Source organism: Miscanthus floridulus, chromosome 8, assembly GCF_019320115.1.
Source record: "Miscanthus floridulus cultivar M001 chromosome 8, ASM1932011v1, whole genome shotgun sequence".
Classification (NCBI taxonomy): domain Eukaryota; kingdom Viridiplantae; phylum Streptophyta; class Magnoliopsida; order Poales; family Poaceae; genus Miscanthus; species Miscanthus floridulus.
Window position 1 is genome coordinate 196,148,394 of NC_089587.1, and position 21,506 is coordinate 196,169,899.

At 43.3% G+C, this 21,506-nt stretch overlaps 1 pseudogene; it reads right to left on the reverse strand.

Annotated features, from left to right (window-relative positions):
* LOC136474470 (probable metal-nicotianamine transporter YSL16) overlaps positions 1-18,969 on the reverse strand; it is a 35,854-nt pseudogene extending 16,885 nt beyond the window's left edge.
* Between the last annotated feature and the right edge of the window lie 2,537 nt (positions 18,970-21,506).

A 21,506-nucleotide genomic window follows, 5' to 3' on the forward strand; every position in this document is an offset into this window, starting at 1 on the left:
CATGAGTCAGGAGTTCCGACAGTCGAGAGTTCTGGCATTCATCGGGAGTTTCGACGCCTCACAACTTCACTGTAACTTAGTTACCGTTGGAGTAGTGTGAGTCATACCGGACGTGTCCGGTATTGCAACGGCTATAAAACGGCTAGTTTTTCTAAGGGGGCTATAAATACCCCCAAGCCTCCACCTTTAGAGGCTACTAATTCTTTTGATACACAGACATGTTTTTGAGCCTTGCCAACTCTCTCAACCCTCTCTTAGTGAGTGATTGATCAAATTTGCCAAATCAAATTGTGGGTTGAGTGAAATTCAAAAAGAGAGCAATCCAACCACTTGAGCACTTGTGCATATTGTCAATCTCGTGATTTGTATTTGTTACTCTTGGACTCTTTGGTCCCAGATGGTTAGACATCGCCGGAGAGCACCCGAGAGATTGTGGTGTGCCTCAGAAAGTTTATAACGGTCGATTTCGCTGCCTCGGAATCATCTAGTGGAAGGAGGAAAAGGAGTTGGAAAAGACTTCGGCTAGAGTGACCTTCATGGTACCCTCTAGGGCCGACCTTCGCTGGGTCGCCCGTAGCCCCCTCAACGGAGAGTAGGACTCGAACGAGTTCGAACTTCATTAAAACAAATATCGTGTCTCAATTTGCTTTTGATTTGATATTTGTGTTGCTCTAGCTCTTGTGTAGGTTCTCTGTGTTTACTGTCATCTCCAGTAGATACCTGTAGTTTGGTTTGAAGATCAAAATCGAAGGGAGCAAGTTTGGGGCTGTTCTGCTGAAATCGTGTATACCGAACACGTCCGGTATTGATCACTGTGCCCGGCTTTTCTGCAGAACACGTGCATACCAGACACGTTCGGTATACCTACCGGACACATCCGGTATTTCCTATCTGCGCTGAATATATTCATTCTCTGTTCTAACTTTGTGTTGTAGGGTTGTAGCTTCTAGATATATTCTTTATACCTTGTATACTCTGTGGCTAACTTATGAGGGGTGGTACTACTCTTTATTTGGAGTTTCCATTTTGGAAACTCCCTTTACTAATTATTTTCGCATTTAAAGGTGTTAATTTTTAGAAACACCTATTCACCCCCCTCTAGGTGGCATCCTAGGTCCTTTCAATTGGTATCAGAGCGAGGTTCTCATCTAAAGCTTCACCGCCGTGAGAAAAGGATGTCGACGCCTATCGAGTTGAAGCCGGTGCTTCTCCAAAATGATGGTTCAAACTTTCTACCTTGGTCAATTCATGTACTCAATGCTTTTAGAGATATTAGTCCTCTTGTTGAGCATATTGTGGATGTAAGCATACCTCTTTCTATAGTTAATTGGAGCAACTACAAAAATTTATCAAAAGAGGAAGAGATATGCGTGCAACTCAATGCTCAAGCTATTAATATTATTTTGAGTACATTGAGTGTAGAAGTTCAAGATGAGGCAATCTTCAATGGACAACCACCTTCGAAGAGTGCTCATCTCATTTGGACTAGACTTTTTGATTTATATGGAAAATCCAAATGTGATGATGCACTTGAGATCGAGTCAATGGAAAGTATGTCCATTGTGTCATCATACAGCGAAGAAGCCTCACAAGACCTTAAGAGCGCCGAGCCAGAGCAAGAAGTGCAAGCAGCGCTTGACCTGCTATCTACTTGCATGTACCAGATGTGTCCGGTATGCCTACTGAACGTGTCTGGTATGGCCGAGGCAGCAGACCAGCAAGCATCTGTTTGCAACGATGCTCAAGCCCGGTGGTGACCAAGTGATGAGTCAACCTGATGTGACCATGATAGCGTCGAGGACCTCGATGAGCTCTCCGACCACCTCGGTGACCTCTCCGACCACCTCGGCGAGCTCTCAGACCACCTCGGCGACCTCTCAGACCACCTCGGTGAGCTCTCAGACCACCTTGGCGACCTCTCCGACCACTTCACCGACCTCAGTGACCTCTCTGACCACCTCACCAGCTGATACACCACTCCAAGTCCCTACTGGACCAATCACCTGTAGCCACGCCCGAAAGATACAGCAAGAGGTGCACACACTACTTTGTGAATTTCAATTAAACATTGATGGTAATTTTGAGCTACCTAAGTCATGCATGTTGTTACTACTCAGGTTCTCCGAGAAGGAAGACAAGGATACATCAAGGATGGATCAGAGAGAAGAGCTATGGATCAGAGAGAAGAGCTACGTTCGAGTCAACCCAGCATGACAGAACCATCTAGAAGAAACAGTCATATATTTTGTCTCCCAAAGGCTATGAAGGAAGGAGTTATGACCAAAACATTAAAGACTGCAAGTTATCTTAATCGTGACCTACTATCGTGAAGATCGGGCCAACCCCCGTACTAAAATAGTTCAGTACCTATCATCTGGTATCAGAGAAGATGCAGAGTCAAAAATGGCAAGATTTTTAGGAGGACTCAATGAAGAAATTTCTGGTTTTGTTGAGATGTTTCCCTACCGTACCTTGCAAGATCTAGTTGATCAAGCTATGCGTACGGAAAGAAAAATTCAGCAAGAGTCCCGTGGAAAATCATATGGCAGTCATTCCATTGCTGCCCCTTGGCGCAAACAGCATTCCAGTATGTCTTTGGGTGGAGGACGATCTCAAGGAGCTGCAGCTAGACCTTCGCCATCAATTGCTAAGTCAAAGATGGCGGCTTCCATAGCGTCATCGCCTGCAAATCAACAGCGGTTTGCTGCAAATTCAGCAGCCCCAACCGTTGCCTCAGGTGCCGCTTCTTCTACTCGAAGCCAAGAAATTGTATGCCATAAGTGTCATGGCTGTGGGCACATTGTTGCCCAATGTCCAAGCCGTAGGACCATGTTGCTAAATGAGAAAGGCAAATGGGAATCAGAAAGTGATCCAGAAGATGATGGACCAATATTTGATGAAGAAATTGAAGAGGAAGCGAGTGATGAAAAGGTGATTTGTGCCTTCGAGCTATCAGCGTGATCTTAAGAAGAAACAGCGAGAGAGCGAGAACCACTTATGAGTGACACACAAACATAGTGAAGGAGTGTTTCCAAAGCTAAATAAAACTCCACAGCTGCAAAGAACTGAGCCAAAGGAAAAAGAGGGTTTAGTGATGATGGCTAGGAAGGGGGATTTAAAAGAATTGAGTGAACCCAATGCTGTGTTCTATGTACTCGTGTACAAGGACAATTTTCTTGTCACTAATGACTTACCCTCTACTTTGCCTAGTGTTGTTTTTGATGTGTTATAGGAATTTAAAGATGTGTTTCTGGATGAAGTGCCACCAGGACTACCACCTAAGAGAGGAATCGAACATCAAATTGATCTTGTGACCAGAGCTTCACTTCCAAATCGTGCTGCCTACCGCACCAACCCAGAAGAAATCAAGGAGATTCAGCAACAAGTGGAAGAATTGATGAGAAAAGGGTACGTACAAGAAAGTCTATCACCTTGTGTTGTTCCTGTCCTTTTAGTGCCTAAGAAAGATGGGTCTTGGCGGATGTGTGTGGATTGCCAAGCAATAAATAACATTACCATAAGGTATAGATACCCCCATCCCTCGGCTAGATGATATGCTTGATGAACTTAGTGGTGCTATCATATTCACTAAAATTGATTTAAGAAGTGGATACCACCAGATTCGCATGAGAGAAGGAGATGAATGGAAAACAGCCTTTAAAACAAAATTTGGGTTGTATGAATGGCTGGTAATGCCTTTCGGGTTAATCAATGCACCAAGTACATTTATGAGATTGATGAATCATGTACTTAGAGCTTTCATTGGCAAGTTTGTTGTCATTTACTTTGATGACATCTTAATTTACAGCAAGTCTCTTGATGAACATGTTGAACATATCCAATGTGTGCTTGCTGTCCTATGTGAACAGAAATTGTATGCTAACCTTGCGAAGTGCACCTTTTGCACCGACAAGGTAGTCTTTCTTGGATTTGATGTTATAGGACAAGGAGTGGAGGTAGATGAAGAAAAGATCAAGGCTGTATGGGACTGGGTGCCTCCACAGAACGTGAACCAAGTAAGAAGCTTCCTTGGACTTGCTGGTTTCTTTTGGTGGTTCGTGAAGGATTTCAGCACTATTGCTACACCAATCAATGAACTGACAAAGAAAGAAGTGCTCTTCAAGTGGGGAGAAGCACAATAGAAGGCATTTGAAGAATTGAAGATGAAGTTAACAACAACCCTAGTCCTTGCACTCCTAGATTTTGGTAAGTCATTTGAAATAGAATGTGATGCATGTGGAGTTGGGATTGGAGGTGTGCTCATGCAAGGATGAAGGCCAATTGCATACTTCAGTGAAAAGCTAAGTGGTCCAACTCTAAATTATTTAGTTTATGATAAAGAATTACATGCTCTTGTTTGGAGTTTGGAAACTTGGCAACATTATCTTTTTCCTAAAGAATTTGTGATACATTCAGATCATGAATCATTGAAACACCTTAAAGGACAACTAAAACTGAATAGAAGGCATGCAAAATGGTGTGAATTCATTGAATCATTTCCCTATATTGTCAAGTATAAGAAAGGAAAAGAGAATGTTGTAGCAGATGCGTTTTCTTGATGTCACACTTTGCTAACCCAACTTGACACTAAGATTCTTGGATTAGAAAGCATAAAAGGTTTATATACAACTGATTTATATTTTGCTGAACCATATTCCAAGTGTCGAGATGGCAAAGGATGGAAAAACTTTCTTGTGCATAATGGGTTTCTGTTTCGAGCTAACAAACTATGTATTCCAGATTGCTTTGTTCAAATTTTACTTGTGCAGGAAGCCCACGTAGGAGGACTCATGGGCCATTTTGGTGCTAAGAAGACAGAACAAGTCCTTACCGACCACTTCTTTTAGCCAAAGATGAGAAGCGATGTGGAGAGACATGTTCTTCACTACGAATCATGCCACAAAGCTAAGTCTCGTGTGAATCCTCATGGATTATACACTCCTCTGCCTATCCCTAGTGTGCCTTGGAAATATATCTCCATGGATTTTGTTCTTGGTTTACCTTGAACCAAGCGGGGAAGGGATTCCATCTTTATTGTGGTTGATCATTTTAGCAAAATGGCACATTTTATCCCATGCCACAAGAGCGATGATGCTTCACATATCGCTAAATTGTTTTTCAAAGAAATTGTACGACTACATGGAGTGCCACGAACCATTGTTTCTGATCGTGACACCAAATTTTTGAGTTACTTTTGGAAAACTTTGTGGGGAAAACTTGGAACACGGTTGCTGTTCTCTACGACGTGTCATCCACAAACGGATGGACAAACTGAAGTTGTGAACCATACTCTATCAATGCTACTATGAGCTATCCTCAAGAAGAACTTGAAATTTTGGGAAGAAAGTTTGCCACATGTCGAGTTTGCATACAACAGGGCAGTACACTCAACCACTAAATTTTGTCTATTTGAAATTGTATACGGGTTTAAACCCACTGCTCCCATAGATCTTTTGCCTTTACCTATGCAGGAACATGTAAACTTCGATGCAAGCAAGCGAACCGATTTTGTCAAGAACCTTCATGATAGAGCTCAGACAAACATTGAAAAGATGACAAGCATGTATGAGAAGCACGCCAATAAAGGTCGAAGGAAGGTGTTATTTGAACCAGGAGACTTGGTTTGGGTACATCTATGCAAGGACAGATTTCCTGAACAACACAAAAGCAAGTTGCAAGCCCGAGCTGATGGTCCATTCAAAGTGCTACGCAAGATCAACGACAATGCTTATGAAATTGATCTGCCCAGTACTTATGGTGTGAGTACTAGTTTTAATGTGGCCGACCTATCTCCATTCTTTGGATTGGAAGAGTCGAGGATGACTCTTTTTCAAGGGGGAGGATGATGTGACCACGCCAGCGTCGGGGACCTCGGCGAGCTCTCCGAACAAAATGACGACCTCTCCGACCACCTCGGCGAGCTCTCAGACCACCTCGGTGACCTCTCAGACCACCTCGGTGACCTCTCCAACCACTTCACCGACCTCGGTGACCTCTCCGACCACCTCACCAGCTGATACACCACTCCAAGTCCCTACTGGACCAATCACCCGTAGCCGCGCCCGAAAGATACAACAAGAGGTGCACGCGCTACTTTATGAATTTCAATTAAACATTGATGGTAATTTCGAGCTACCTAAGTTGTGCATGTTGTTACTACTCAGGTTCTCCGAGAAGGAAGACAAGGGTACATCAAGGATGGATCAGAGAGAAGAGCTATGGATCAGAGAGAAGAGCTACATTCGAGTCAACCCAGCATGACAGAACCATTCAGAAGAAACAGTCATATCTTTTGTCTCCCAAAGGCTATGAAGGAAGGAGTTATGACCAAAACATTAAAGACTGCACCGAAGCCTAGAAGACGCATGGAAACTGAAGACCACCTTGTGAATGCTCTAGGCCATTGACCTTCCACCTTTCAACCTAGCTTCTTTAGTTCACATCTATCTTAGAGACTTCTCATAGTATAAATATTACCTCTAGGCTACTAGAAAAGGACTTTTGGATGAATTTATAATTCCAGTGATATTGCAGTCGAGCTGCCAAGTGTTTACTCAAACCCTTGTTCTTCCTAGACTTGTGAAGAGATTCCTCTGGAATCCACTAGTTCATGCTCTGCAGGTTCCAGTACGGCTGCCCCGCCTTGTGTGGATTAGCTCTGGTTGTGGTTCTATGGTCGTTCAGAGATCGAGTCAAAGTCTTCGTGGTCTTGGTGTCTCTCTCCCCGTCGCTTGGTCGCATCCAACCTTGGTCAGGTATAAAGCTAGTTACTCCGCTATTCTTTAGCAAGTTACCCTTTTATCCCCGCTGCCTTGTTGCAAGTTATCTTGATCGTGACCTACTATCATGAAGATCGGGTCAACCCCCGTACTGAAATAGTTCAGTACCTATCACAACCTTAGTATGTCATGATACTCATCACTTATGTCTCATGGCCAAGAAAAGCAAGAAAAAAGTAACAAGAAAGATCAAGAAAAGGAGAAAGCACAAGTAGATGATCAAGATGAGAGTGATGTTGAAGTCGAAGACAACTACAACCTTGATCATCTCAACCGCAAAGACAAGTTCATCATCATGAAGATAGTTGAAAAGAATGATGTGCTTAAAGAAGAGATTGAGAAGCAAGAGCAATCACTTCAAAAGCAAGAATTGTTTCTCATCTCCAAGATGGAAGAACTAAAGGCTCTAAGTGAAAGGTATGAAAAATTGTCAATTGAGCATGCTTTAGTTACTAACTCCTCTTCTAGTGTTTCACAACTAGAGAAGAAAAACTTTGAGCTCAAGGCAAGGTTTGATGAACTATCAAGCAAATATAATGTGCTACAAGCAAATTATGTTCATCTAAAGTGCTCTCATGAGGAAGTAATAGAATCAAGCATCATGCTTGAGGTGGCTCATGAGGTTGTGATCACCTCGGTAAAATTTTCTCAACCTCTTACACATTCACTCACTAGTACACCATTTCAATTAAATATTTCTTGTACTAATGAGTGTGCTCCTCAAGCAAGCCAATCTTCGATTGAGCTAAATCTTATAGAAAACATAGAGCTCAAAGAAGAAGTGCAAAGATTAAAGAAAGATGTGATTCAGTTGAAGGGTAAGGAGAAAGCACAACCTTCTCAAGATAATCATGATAACATGGTGAAGAAGCTTGAGAAGGGTTCAAACCTTGCTTCCTCCAAAGTGCAACAAAAGAATCACATCTCAAGCAAGGCCAACACAACCAAGAGCAAGAAACATGGAAAAAGGATGTGCTATGGTTGTGGATTGTATGAACATGAGTGAGCTATGTGTCCACACAAGAGTTGGGCCGACAAGGTTGAAGCCACCAATCAAAAGGCTTCTACCTAGGAGGCCAAGCAAATGAAGAGTGATGAACAAAGTGCTTATCTCATGAGCAAGAAATTGGGGCATCCTACCAAAAAATGCCCAATGTACAAAGAGGCAAGAAAGGAAGCCCAAGTTGCAACAAGAAGATGCTATGGATGCAATGAGATGGGCCATAAGGTTGATAGATGTCCATACAAGCAAAGCAAGCATAGAGCAAACAAAGGCCGCATATGCTATGCTTGTAGAAGAAAGGGGCATCTAAGCTATGAATGCCCAAATGGTAACGCTCCTAAGCCAAACACATTTGTTTATAATGATAAGCTTAGGAAGACCACAAATGGAGTTGGCACTAGCAAGGTGATGTGTTCACCACAAACTAGTGCTAAAGCCATTTGGGTGCCTAAGCACTTGTTGACTAACTCAAAAGGACCCAACAAGAGTTGGGTACCAAAGTGTGCTTAGGTTAGTGATGTAGGTACTTGGTGATGAGATGAAGCCTTCAGGGTGGTTGAGCAAGCAATTTGACAATATTCACTCAATCTATCAACCAATTCTTATCATAATCCCTTATATGGTTGACCCGAAGATAATTCAATGAACACATCATATATTTCATCCTCACCATTGGTAACAAGTACCTAAACTTTTTAGGATAGCCACTTTGTTCGTTTCGTGTTCTATAGTTCACAAATAGGTACATTTGTGAAATAATGAAAGTGGCTAATTAGATTCAATTAAAAAGAATTCTACTTTGCCATATGATGCTTTTAACGGCTCTCTAGTAAACCAATTCATGTGTTGAGGTGCAAGTTTACAATAAATACTAGAGCTAAGCAAAGAATTACAAGCAGCGAATTAATTGGTTCTGTCCTGAACCTATCGGACGTGTCCGGTATTAATATCAGACGTGTCCGGTATGTCTAGGGACAGAAAGTCAGTGCTTGTGTCCTGAGTATTCCGGACGTGTCCGGTATGCCTACCGGACATGTCTGGTATTGCAGGAACCAGAACACCAATAGGATTACAACTGAGTCTTTGATCCATATATTTTCATATATCCTCAATTTACTCAGAAGCTTGTGGTTTACCAAATCTAAGTGGATTGTGAGCATCTCTTATACTCAAATTTATATATGGCAAATTTATTTGGTTGTGGTTCAAAATAGAAAATTGACTCCCAAATTCTTAATAGAATAAAGTGCTTGTTGAAAGCCATTCAAATTACATGAGGCACTTATTTAGGGGGAGCTAAGTTTCTATTTTTCACCATTGTGGACTAATAAATTTATCTAGCATTCTTTGTAGTTCTTTGGATGAAAATGTATCTAGCATGATTATTTGGCAATTGAGGTCAACATAAAGATCATCATGCTGTTTATCTTCTTAGTGGTATTCTTGTGGGCTCAAGGCAAAGGTATGTGTTTACATACATACATTGTAAGTGCATCTAAGGCCCTTTATATGATAGAATGTGCATTTGTGTGACATAGGAGAGACACTTTTCAAAACCCATAACTAGCATGTGTAGGTGGTGTGAATTTGAAAAACTATTTGAATCTTGGTCTTTGTGACCTAGCCTTGTCATGTGATGATTATAGCTCTCCTTGATTGTTTGATTGGCTAATCACACATGACATGGCTTTCTTAAGTCCACAATCTACTATGTCTCACTCTATCTCTCTCAAGTAAGCAAAATCTTGTTTATACCAAATATTTGGACAAGAGAAAATTATTTTATGGCATTGGATAAGAAAAGTGATCATACTCAGTTTGGATTAAGATTATATACCTTTTTGGACTAAGAAATAATAGAAAAGAGGATTGGAAGTGAGAAAACACATTTTGGAATAACTTGGGCCAGCCCGCATATACCGGACGTGTCCGGTATGCTACCGGACGTGTCCGGTATGAGCGGGACTATAAAACCAGACATACCCCTTTGGCCTAGACTTATCTGTCTCCTTCCAACCAACCCTGTCGACACTCTTCTCCTCACCTAGGGCGACCGAGACTTTCACCAACAAAAGAGAGAGAGAGAAGGAGATCGCATTAGAGAAGGCTTGCATCAAGATTGAAGGCCCGAGGATTTGGATTTCACATCGCCTTATCATCTCTCCTCTCAAGGACAATAGCCATGAGTGGACGACAGGAGCCGAGGTCCAAGCACAGGCATGATCCATCACTTGAAAAGTACAAGAAGGCGAGACAGGAAATGTATCCTGGATTCAAGCCGACCAGTAGGAGGTCTACTAGGGCTGCCTCTAGTGCAGTAGCTCAGTATGCAGAGGGGTCAGGGAGCTCTTCTTCTAACACTGATACTAATGAGTTCAGAGTGGAGTCTAGAGAAGAAAGAAAGAGGAAGAGCACTAACAGAGGATCAGATGGTGATAGCTCAGATGAGGAGTAGGAGAATGAGGAGGAGGAGCTAGTTCCTCCTGTTTAGCACCAGCCTGGTCAGGGTATGCATTATGGTCTCCTTGAGACATGTTTGCCCAATGTGCTTTCTTATGTTCCTAGAGTTGACTACAGGGGAAAGGGTATGACCAGGAGAGCTAGAGATGTGCGAAGGGTTGATCCAAGAGGCTTACCTAAGGTTCAATATGATCACCGCTTCCAGACAGCTTTTCACCTTGACTTCTACTCTAGTGTGATTCTCACCAGGAACTCAGTTATTGCTAGGTCTTAGTGGATTGACTGGTAGTACGTTAGAGAGTTGAAGAAGGCCTCAGTTATCATGCCATTGCTATTTGCCAGCGCACTAGGGTTTATGAGATCATGGAGTTCTGGCATGACTGGAACACAGAGGTAGTAGCTCAGTTCTATGCTACTCTGTTCGTTGAGGAGGATGAGAGGTGGATGCACTGGATGCTTGAGGGCCAGTGGTACAATGTTGATTATGATGTTTTCGCCGCTCACCTTGGCTTTTCAGAGGATGACCTCTAGAGAGACTAGATCCACATTGAGCAGGTTTTACCCCCTGAGCAGCTCGCCTATATGTATCCATCAAGAGGTGAGAGAGGAGTAGTGGGGAAGGTTCTAGGTCTTCACCCTACCTATAGATACCTAGACAGGATGTTTAGGAAGACTATTGACTGCAAGGGTGGAGACAAGGGCAACATTGCTGATTATTCTAGGAACCTACTCCACAGGATGGCACCTGATGCTCGGCCCTTCAGCGTGTTTGACTTTATTTGGTCCAAGATCAGGAGTGTGGGAGAGAGGCCACTTAAGGGATGTGGATTTGCTCCCTATATCATGTATATGATTGAGCAGGTGACAGGGCACACATTCAAGTATGACAAGATTCATAAGGCCCTGAAGATTGTTGTAGATCTACCTAAGACAGGGTTACCTCCAGCAGGACCAGGAGCAGCAGCAGCACCACCAGAGACAGATGCACCTGGGAGTGGTGCACCAGTAGGAGCTTCACCTCCACCATGTGCTCCTTCACATTCTTCTTCATGCCATGGCAGTCCTCCCTTGCCTATCCGTAGGCTTTTCAGCTCCATATTTGGGATGTGTCGGGACATCCAGACCAGGCAGTAGAAGGAGAGGGAGGCTAGGAGGAAGGATACTCGAACCTTGAAGCAAATTACTTCTAGGCTTGAGCTTGATCCTCCTAGGTCTCCACTATCAGATGAGGCAGCTAGTGAGCCTAAGACTGACAAGCAGTAGCAGGCTAGATATGATAGAGAGTATGTTGAGTTCATTTAGAGACAGCAGCATCAGGCACCTAAGCACCCTGACACTCTACCACTTTAGGCTCGTATGCCTACTCACTCTTAGCCACGTCCCAGCACTATAGATGACTATGCTTTAGACTGGTGGAGTGACCTCACAGGTGGTGGTGGCTACTATGGGTCTGGTGGCTATGACCCATCTAGTGCAGGTGGTTCTCGTCCAGCTGGTGTTACACGCTCAGATGACGAGGAGGCTGGTAGAGATGATGATGATGATGAGTGATCTCAGCTTTCAGTGACAGCTTGTAGCCCCTTTGTCCTTAGTATGTCATTGTTGGACCTTTGTGGTGATAGATGATAAAGGGGGAGAGAGACTGATTAAAGCTTCAGAATAGTTTCATTTGCTTATCTTTGTACCTGAAGATATGTACTGCAGGTTGTAGTGGTTTTCATTTTTGAGCTTCATTGATGTATCTTGAGTTTGAGACAGTTTGTATCATGTGAGAGATGAGACTCACTTATGCTTTATCAATGTATCTCTTGAGACATGATCTTTATTTATATTAGTGGCTTGTGGACTTGAGAAAATTTGTAATGAGTGCTATGTGTGAATTACATGTGTTATATTTATTCTCATAAGGACTATGCATGCTAGAATGAAAATATTTGATGTGATGCCTTTCTATTTACTCTTGTGTGATATATCTTGTCATATGCATCACGGTTTCACTTTGTCACACACACATGCACCCCACAGATGCAATGATTTAGGGGGAGTCTCCTATATGTTTTAGTATGTGCAATTGACATTTGAGGTCATTTTTGTGAATTCTAATCATAAGCACATATTAAGGGGGAACCTCTCATAAATCATTGAACCCAAAAGTTTAAATGTTTATATCCTTGTGTAAGCTTTAACCAAGTTGTCATCAATCACCAAAAAGGGGGAGAATGAAAGTGCATCTAGCCCTTTAGTGGGTTTTGGATGATTGAATGACAATGTGATTAAAGGACTAACCCGTTTGTTAAGTGTGGACAGGTAATAGGTTATCTCACAGGTACTCAATGAAAGCCAAAATGATGTGTTGTTGTGTAAGCAATCTAGTTCAAGCACAAGACAACAATGCAAATAGAATTCATGCTAAGGCTTAATTATTGTGGGATTTCCATATACTATATGAAAGCAAGCTTGTAAGAATTAATTAATGAGACATAAGGGATTGCATATGGATTGGTCTCATATTTGAAGCTTGCTAAATTGAAATGAAAAAGATAACAATACATGAATGGATGATTCAACACAAGATGTGACTTGATGGCTTGAGATGGTGAAGATAGCAAGGAAAGGCTTCGAGGTACTAAGCAAGGGTGAAGGGCAAGCGACGGCTTGGCGGCCAAAGAACCTAGCTAGGGTGAAGAAGGAAGTACTTGCATTTAGTTGAGGTACTAATCAAGCTATGATGGCCACGTTTTATGGAGGATCAAATCACTATTGGAGTGTTTGATGGAAGTGACTTGATACATTTGGGATTATTCAAATTTGATGAATGGAATCAAGTCACATGCTCAAGATGGCTATGCTCAAGTGAAAAGATCAACATCAACATGTTAGCACCCTTACTTGATGAAGATTGGAAGGGATGGCATCAATTCAAAAGAGATCAACTCAAGTGGTATACATTCATTTTTCCTTTGATCTTGAGTTTAATAGGTATGCCGTACTATTAAGAGGGATGCATCATGTTGATAGATAATGTTTCATAAGTAATCAAGCCAACCCATGTGAGTTAGTATTTGAGCGACAAAAGAGCTAACTTTATTTTTGCTGGTCTGGCAATACCGGATGTGTCCGGTATTGATACCCGATGTGTCTGGTATTTACCCAGCAGTGCTAAAACTGTTGTTCTCGGGTTGGTTCATCGAGAGTTCCGACGGTCGGGAGTCCCGGCAATGGTCGGGAGTTCCGACGTCTTGCACTTTAACTGTCTTGGAGGGTTCACTGTCCTGGCCATACCGGACGTGTCTACGGACGTGTCTGATATGCATGACCAGAGGCCAATGGCTAGTTTTCAAAAGCCTTGAGGGTCGGGAGTTCCGACGGTCGGAAGTTCCGGCATGAGTCGGGAGTCCCGACACCTCACATACTTTAACTGAGTTACATGTTTTTCAAATTTGCTAAGGGTCGGGAGTTCCGACAGTCAGGAGTTCTGGCATTCATCGGGAGTTCCGACGCCTCACAACTTCACTGTAACTTAGTTACCGTTGGCGCAGTGTAAGTCATGCCGAACGTGTCCGGTATGCATACCGGTCGTGTCCGGTATTGCAACAGCTATAAAACGGCTAGTTTTTCCAAGGGGGCTATAAATACCCCCAAGCCTCCACCTTTAGAGGCTGCTGATTCTTCTGATACACACACATGTTTTTGAGCCTTGCTAACTCTCCCAACCCTCTCTTAGTGAGTGATTGATCAAATTTGCCAAATCAAATTGTGGGTTGAGTGAAATTCAAAAAGAGAGCAATCCAACCACTTGAGCACTTGTGCATATTGTCAATCTTGTGATTTGCATTTGTTACTTTTGGACTCTTTGGTCCTAGACTGTTAGGCATCGCCGGAGAGCACCCGAGAGATTATGGTGTGCCTCGAAAAGTTTGTAACGGTCGATTCCGCCGCCTCGAAATCATCTAGTGGAAGGAGGAAAAGGAGTTGGAAAAGACTTCGTCTAGAGTGACCTTCGTGGTACCCTCTAGGGCTGATCTTCGCTGGGTCACCCGCAGCCCCCTCAATGGAGAGTAGGACTCGAACGAGTTTGAACTTCGGTAAAAAAATATCGTGTCTCAATTTGCTTTTCATTCGATATTTGTGTTGCTCTAGCTCTTGTGCAGGTTTTCTGTGTTTACTGTCATCTCTAGTAGATACCTGTAGTTTGGTTTGAAGATAGAAATCGAAGGGAGCAAGTTTGGGGCTGTTCTACTGAAATCGTGTATACTGGACACGTCTGGTATTCATACCGGACACGTCTGGTATTGATCACTGTGCTCGGCTTTTCTGCAGAACACGTGCATACCGGACACGTCCGGTATACCTACCAAACACATCCGGTATTTCCTGACTACGCTGAATATATTCATTCTCTGTTCTAACTTTGTGTTGTAGGGTTGTAGCTTCTAGATATATTCTTTATACCTTGTATACTCTGTGGCTAACTTGTGAGGGGTGGTACTACTCTTTATTTGGAGTTTCCATTTTGGAAACTCCCTTTACTAATCATTTCCGCATTTAAAGGTGTTAATTTTTAGAAACGCCTATTCACCCCCCTGTAGGCGGCATCCTAGGTCCTTTCAAGTATCTTACCACGTATCTTTAAAGCAGGGCTCTCTATAGCTGTGTGTCCTCCCTAGTGGTAACGTTGTACACATCTTCGATGACATCTTCCCCCGAGTCCTCGTCAATCGCCATGTTAGTGTACGGGGGCTTGATATGTGTCCTCTTAGACCTATGAAGCTACCATAGGTACTCCATAGGTACTCGTCGAAGGTGTGCTAGTTGTGTTGAGGACCTGCAAGGATCACATGTGGTACCCTGGTCTGCCATAAATGGATGCACGAGCTATGTGTCACGCGCTAATCCTTGGTCTTGTACCTTTTCCTGTGGTCAAACCTGCAATAAAACGATATTAGTTGTACCAAACACACCTCTAAATTATAGCATTGTTATTAATCGATAACGCACCCTGCAATACTTGATTGGTGGAGTAAAGCGGTGGTGGGCAGCCTATCATTCTTCTAAACTGTCTGTAGACCCAGATGGGCAAGTGAATCTTGACCACATGGAAGAAAATAAGAGGGACGTCACAGCGATACTCGTGTGACTCGTCCCTAGTGATAGGACTTAGATAGTCCTGGAGCTCCGAAGAATCCCAAGGACACCGAAACACCTAAAATTTTGTAATTATGTTAGGTTGTGATATAGTGTACATTGAAGAAGACACTGCTACGATAGTATAGAGAGCGTAACCTGGTGCTGTGTCAGGACGTCGAGACCGTTCGTATACTCCCTGTACTTGCGCCACACATTCCCTCTAACTAACTATGCTTCCGTCCAGATATACAGAGCTGTAGGGAGTGTATCATGCCCGTTCCATTGCTTCATTGAACACGATAATGAATTAGCAACAAATAATCTCATAATATCTAACTGCCTGGAAGAATATAATGAACCGAAGTACTTATCGGTAAACCATTATTAAGGGGCCTCGCAACGGGCAATCGTTCCCAACATCAAACCTGGAGTAGGTAGGAGCAACCCCCAAGGTTTGCATGTCCTGAGGTGCGACGGCAGGCAATGCAGAGTTGTCGATACGTCCATGCCAGGACTGTGTTGCCCCAGCTGTACCCCACTATGTTCTCCCACGACTGGAGAAGTATGTCAAGGAAGATCTAGCTGATGGTGTTGCCTGAGGCGTTTGGGAAGAGGAAAGCACCAAGAAAGTGCCAGAGCCACACTCGAGCGAACCTGTCGATCTGTGCCTCCTTAGCTTGTGGGTCCAAGTACTCAAAGCGCTCCGTGCTCTAGGACGATGAAACACCAGAACTTTTCCTGTAATTGATCAAAGAAAACGAGACCCGATGCCAGCTGTAAAGCAATGCAAGTATTAAATAGGCTTGAATTACTCACTTATTTTTCTTGGAAGCATCATCGTCCGGTGGAAGAAAACCAGTAAACTGAGCCACCAGCTCCCTCTAGTGATCGTTGTCAACTATGCCTATCACTGGAAGTCCCCCAACCGAAGGCCTAAAATAGCCTTCACGTCCTACAACGTCAAGGTTATCTCGCCACAAGGTAGGTGGAACGTGTGGGTCTTAGGCCTCCACATGTTATAAGAATAGAACGACTGTTAGTTGCCTTTAATTTGTTACAAGAAAGTTTACGTATAAAGAATGCACTCGCATCTGTCTACAGCTACAGTAAGTAGTGCTGGGTCAAGGGGCGGAAGACCGTGGTTGACAACACGGACAAGCTTGAGGAAGCCGACACGCCGTATGTACGGCGTATAATGCTCTTCCCACTAATGCGCCCTGGTGTGAGTGCGGGGCCTCAAAGGAGGCAAGGACACCTCTGCGTCGTTGTCACTCAAGATGTGTGCTCGGTGCTGGTTGTCGTACTCCACCTCTAAAATAGGGTACAACGGGTGCTGCGTGGGAAGAACCATCCTGTTATAAATTGATAAACAAAGCGTTAGAGTATTCAAATTAACAAAATTCAAGTTAACATTAGTAAGTTCACAAACAAATCACAAACAAATTCATTTACCTAACTAGCCTAAATCTCTAAACCCAAAATCCTAACTATACTAGATAATAAATACATAATCAATCCATATAAAACGTTGGTTCTAAAATTACAAGTAATCTCTCCGTCTCAAAATAAATACACATCTTGTTTCTCGAGTAGTCAAATATGTTTAAGTTTGATCAAAACTAAAAAAAACGGTATCAATATTTCTACCTCCTAATAAGTTTATTACGAAAGTATACTCCATGCTTAATGTGATAGTACCTATTATGTATCATAAATATTAGTACGCTATTATATAAATTTGATCAAAGACACTAATAGTCAATGAAAATAGCCTCGATGTCCCTACATGCTCCTAAAAATGCTAGCACTAGCAGACCATCATCAACTTTTTTACTTCTGCGACGGTCGCTCGAGTATTGCGAGGGCACGTGGGGTACCGTAGGGATACAAAAAATATTTACTATACTAGATAATAATAAAAAAATATGAAATTGAGAGGGAGGTATCTTAGGAGCGGGCGGCCTTGACGCGCCGGCGTTCGTGGCGCTGCGCGGCGGGAGTGGCAGGGCGCTGGCGGCGGCGGTGGCAGCGTTCGGGCGGGCGAGCAGGGCAGGGGTGCGTGCGTGCGGGCGGGCTCGCACGCGGTATATATCTGGTACTGCCGCGCCACAGATAAGGGCGCGGCACTGCCGCGCCAGGGTCGGTGGCGCGGCAAGACCCGCCACGTCAGCGCCCCCCAAGGCCGGCCCACGCCACGTCAGTCCTGTGCCGCGCCACCATGCATGGCGCGGCACAGGCATTTGGCCGCGTCAAGTGTTAGTTTAAAAAAACCGACAGTGTTAGATTTGAAATTATATTAAAAAAGGGTTAAAATTAAAAAAAAAACTAACCATACAAGCTGGTCATGCTGCTCTCCGGTACGTCTGCAGAGTAACAATCGCCCTTGCGTTTGCTGATGAGTGGCCACAGAATTCCCCAGGAGAGGACCGCGCCGAGGAGGGTGGAGAGGTTGACATGGTGCGGGCAGATCATCCCGGCGCCGACGTACGTCATGCTGAAATCGAAGAGGAACCTGATTGCAAGCGTAGGCGACAAACAACAGGGTTCAGACTTCAGAGAGGTGGCCGCCATTTATGTATGTATGAAATAGTACGATGTGTAGCACAATGAAGGATTCATGAAGACAGTATATATATTACGTTTGTTTCCAGGCCTTGAGGCCAAACGTAGGGAACTGAGCGAATCCGCAGGCGTTGCCACTGGTGTAGAACCACTGGAAGAAGCTCCAGAAGAAGCTGATCCCGAAGTATTTCAGAAATGCACGTACTTGCTTCCTGCAGTTGAGTATGAGCAAAATCATTCAGAATCTCGGATCAGTTGTGCTACAGATGCATACTAAGTACTAACTAATGGGCTTCATTTAGCTGTTGTACAAGCATTAACAAGAGAGACAATCTCCATACGCACTCTGCATTCTTGTCTCCCGCTTGGGTATGTCAGCTTGTAGTCTATGACCAAAGCCTGAATAAATAAATTGCAGCGCATTTTTTGAAGTAGATTTTCGCAAAAGAAGATGATTTCTGCATGTGAAATGAAATGAAATGAAGCACCTTTCTGAGGGGAATCAAGGTGAGGAGGCCGCCAAAGCTACTGGCGACGAGGAAGCCGGTTATCCACCCGAATCCTGGCTCCTTGACGCTCCCCGGCACATTTCCCGGCGTGTCCACCCCGGCCGCTTCGTACGTCCTCTTGTTCAGGCCCAGCATGAACGACCCCAACCCTGCACAGGCGCCCATACAGACACGTGACCAAGTGCGATGACGCGCGCGCGCGCGCCACGGACAAGCGAGCGCGACGACGCGACGCGCATCCAAGCGCGTGCCAGCCGACCACGCGACACAAGCGAGCGAGCTGAGCTGACAGGTGTCTGGCACGTACCGCAGAGCGCCAGCGAGTAGCACGCGACGGCGCAGGTCTGGACGACGGTGTTCTCCTGGCGCGTGAAGGGCCTGGCGCCGGCGACGCCGAGGCGGGCCAGCGCGCCCGTCCAGCCGCGGAGCGCCAGGAACGCGAGCAGCGCGGCGGACACGTTCATCGTGGGCACGAACCCCGTCGTGAGGTTCAGCTTCATCACGACGACGGTGTACATGGACCCGATGAGCGCCGCGGCCACCAAGCCCCGCGCCGTCAGCTGCTCGCGCCACGGCGGCTGCTTCTGCTGCTCCAGCGCCGCGGCGGCGGACGACGCGGCCTCGGGCTCCGGATCTGCAGGCTGCGGGGCCTCGCACTTGTCGATCTCGTCCGCGGGGTTGATCTCCATGGCAGAGCGGCTAGAGCAAGAACTACTGCGAAGTGATTAGCGGCTCAGTGCCCCGGACTCTGCCGGGCCGGGCCATTAAATGGGCAAGCCTTCTGGTCCTCGGCATCTGCAACCTCGCTCTGTGTTCAGCATGTCGACATGGCGTAGAAGCAAAAGTCACCCAAAAATGTGGAAAATCCAAAATCCTATCGACACGGCGTCTGCTGTGCTTTCAGGTTTGTGGCTTCCTGTCGAGGCGTCGAGCGGTTCTTCCAACATTTGCGCAGGATGCATCAGTTATTCAGCTGTGACTTGTGGGAATAAAAAACATGAACATTTATGATATTGAATAAATATAATTATAATAATCATGCAATATATTTTTCATATATAGTACAGCTATTTGAAGACAACAATGTTAATATTTATTTTTTATAAGCTTAGTTAAATATGAAATTGATTGGTTTCTTGAAAAGTGAGATGTATAGTTTTTTAACAAAAGAAGTCCCTCTATTTATTACGTGTCACATTAGTTTTTGTGCTAAGTCAAACACAAATATCTGTGACCATCTATTTAAAAAATCCTTATACTTTCCTAACATATAAATTATATAGTATAAAAATATTTCTCATAGTGAACCTAAAAACATAAATCTTATGTCATAGAACTATATTTTTTTTTGAAATTGATGATCAAATATATAAATGTTTGACTTATGACAAAGCTAATATGACATGTAAAAAGCAGAGGGGTGCTTGTCGGAAATCTGAGCAAAGAAGTTTCCATTTTGGAATTGATAGGTAGAGAATTTTTTTTTGAAAGCTATAGGTAGAGATATTTTGACTTTATGAGCTCATAGGTGAGTACTAATATAATTCAACAACCACGTGAGATAAAAAAACAGAGGTTTGCTTGCTACTCCCTCTGTCCTATAATATAGTGCATTCTACGAATTTTAAGATAAATTACAAAAGACGCATGTACACTTATTTTATTTCCTAATCAGACGTTATCATCAACGTGATTAATGGTGATTGATTGGTAAATAGAAAGTATATAATGCAAAAATTGGTTTTTGTCCTCTAGAATGCCTTATATTTAAAGTCAAATTTTGAATACTAGAATGCACTATATTATAGGATGGAGAGAGTACATCTTACGGTACATGGTATGCGTGAAGTCACTTTTTAACAAGATCTACTAACATTTTAGTACATCTTCCTAGGACATATTTGGACGAGAGAATTAGCATTGTAATTGGAAATGTTTCTATTAGAACCAGATAACAAGGGAAGAGATAACAAGATTTTAGATATCTTTCCTAATTCTACTTCTTTTAATCTGAATTCAGGTAGCTAGCTAAACTTCCTTAAAATGATTCCAGTTCACCAGGGAACTTTTCCAGATATAACATAGATTTGAAACATTTTTTAGAGAATTTAGAGCCCTACCAAATGGACATTTATTTTGGTACTTGTCACAGTTCTGAGGATAATTCTAGAAAACCTATCCAAAATACTCTAAAGACAATCTGATTTTGTCGATACCAAAATGAGATTGTTCATGAAATCGGCATTAGTCATTTCCTCGATCTATATAACATGCTCTTTAGAGTAATATATACCATTTTGTTGTTGAATTTGTTTTCTCCTTTAGAAATAATAAATACTATCTGATCTTAGATATCTATAGTGAAATGTAACCAATTTTGCTTTTGTTAAGCTCCAATATATTAAGAGTTAGCATATCTGGATGAGCCCACACAGTGGCGGACCCAGGGAGCAGGGCTGCGTGTGCTGCAACCCTGGTCCTTGGCTAGAAAATTCCATATACACTTGCTCCATCAATTATAAAATTAAAGAAAAAAGATGATCTAGCCCTTTATTATATGGTTCTGCCTGGGGCTTAGCAGATTTCTGGGTCCACCCCTAAGCCCATAGTGTTGTGTGGAGCTATGGCCGGTGCATTAGCAACTGCAGCCATGTATGGGGGTATTACAAAGATGGCCTCATCATCTCTTTGTGAGCGGATGTTATTTTTCTTTCAAAATTATAACAATCAGGAGACCTCAACATATCTTTAGTGACCTATTTACACTAATAAGAGGGAGATGATTTCATCCTATCCATATAAGCTATTGATGACTTTTTCCTCTTTAGAAATAAGGATTATTAGAGCAACTTCAAAAGTCTCTTTATATCATTTCTTATTGATAGGAATAAAGACTTTGATGAAAAATACCATCCAACAATCTTTTTTAATTGGGTCTCTAATATTGTTGTTCTCTATTTTGGATTTCTCTCTAGTCAAAGATGAAGAGTACGGTTGGTTCTTTATAGTACGCACAAGATATAAAGAAGTTATTAGAGAGTGAAAAGATATAGAGAACGATTTTTA